Source organism: Myotis brandtii, unplaced genomic scaffold (genome assembly GCF_000412655.1).
Source record: "Myotis brandtii unplaced genomic scaffold, ASM41265v1 scaffold813, whole genome shotgun sequence".
Lineage (NCBI taxonomy): Eukaryota > Metazoa > Chordata > Mammalia > Chiroptera > Vespertilionidae > Myotis > Myotis brandtii.
Window position 1 is genome coordinate 2,059,748 of NW_005371287.1, and position 1,289 is coordinate 2,061,036.

At 48.8% G+C, this 1,289-nt stretch overlaps 1 long non-coding RNA gene across 1 annotated transcript in view; it reads left to right on the top strand.

The window, feature by feature from the left end:
* The first annotated feature begins 240 nt into the window (after positions 1 to 240).
* Positions 241 to 1,289, top strand: part of LOC106724386 — a 7,344-nt gene continuing 6,295 nt past the window's right edge. The window contains exon 1 of the long non-coding RNA XR_001360160.1: positions 241 to 518. This is a non-coding gene — a long non-coding RNA (uncharacterized LOC106724386). The remainder of the gene's footprint in view (positions 519 to 1,289) is intronic.

Genomic DNA, 1,289 nt, shown 5'->3' on the forward strand with positions numbered 1-1,289 from the left:
AGGTTGTGAGCCTTCCGCTCCAATTCATTAATTAATGCAACTCTTCTTATTTCTTTCTAAGAGAAAGGAATGTCAGAATTCCACACTAGTTGCCAGGGACTTATATAACCAATCAACTAATTAACTGGGCACACTTTCAGGGTGAGAAGCAGAGGAAGCAGACTTTCTAAAATCATTCCATCCTTGCAACATGCTCACGTGGGAACTCTTGCCTCTTCTATTGCACAGATTGGGAAACTGAGGCCCAGTGGCTTAAAGGAATGATTTGCTCCAGTCTGAGCTGGGATTTGAACCAGGGTCTTTCTGATGAGAAAGCCATCCCCTTTCTTTGATGCTAAACCGCTTCTGGTGAGGCCGGCCGGAGGCAGGCATGCGATGGCACAGAAAGGCCTGCCCTGGGCCACCAGGACAGCGGCTGAGACACAGACTTCCAAGAACCCTCTTCAAAGCGGCCGGAGGCATTCAGCAAGGCCGGCATTCATGCTGGAAGGATTTCTCCATTGTCTCCACCAGCAGAGGTAAGTGACATCTTGAACGCCTCAAGAAGATTAAATAGCCCGGCTCTGTCGGAAAGCTTAAAAAAAAAAAAAAAAGGAGTGAGAGAGAGAGAGAGAAGAAAGGGCCCAAGTTGGCTATTATAGAGCTGGTCCTTTTTTGTGGGAGAAAGCGCTTTCGAGCACTATTGGAAGAAGCAGGCCCAGATAAGAAGACAATGATGGGAGCGACAGAGCTCCGAGAGGAACCCGGCCGGCGCTGTGAATGCGGATTACCGCGTCCCAGCCGCCAAAGCAAAGGGGAACCCTGGTCAGGAGGAAAATGAGGAATTACTGTTTTCCCTTCCCCTCGGAGACTCCAGTTCACTGCGCAGCGACAATGCGTGATGGGGGGCACTTGACATGCCCCTCTTCCAGGCCATGTTGGCACCCCATGTGGGGCCCCCGAGAAACAAGGGGGGCGCAAACCCAAACAAAGCCGATCTTAACCCAATAAACTCACCCCACATTCTCGAATAGAAACAATGGACACTTGGGATGCTGAGTATTTGTCCATGGCCCAAACACGGGGGACAAGCAGGAGCTTGGCTCTGCGGATGTTTGAACATGTGCACATTTCATCTTTTTAAGAGAATTTCTTTCAATTTTAGTTTGCAATGGAAGGTAGGCCAGCACTGTTTGTGGCTTCAGTAGAACTTGTTTTCGGTAGGTGATGAGGATGTGGACTTTGGAGAACGAGGGGACCTAATTTGCTCAGTTCCTGGGAACATGATTTGCATTTAAAAAAAAAAAAAT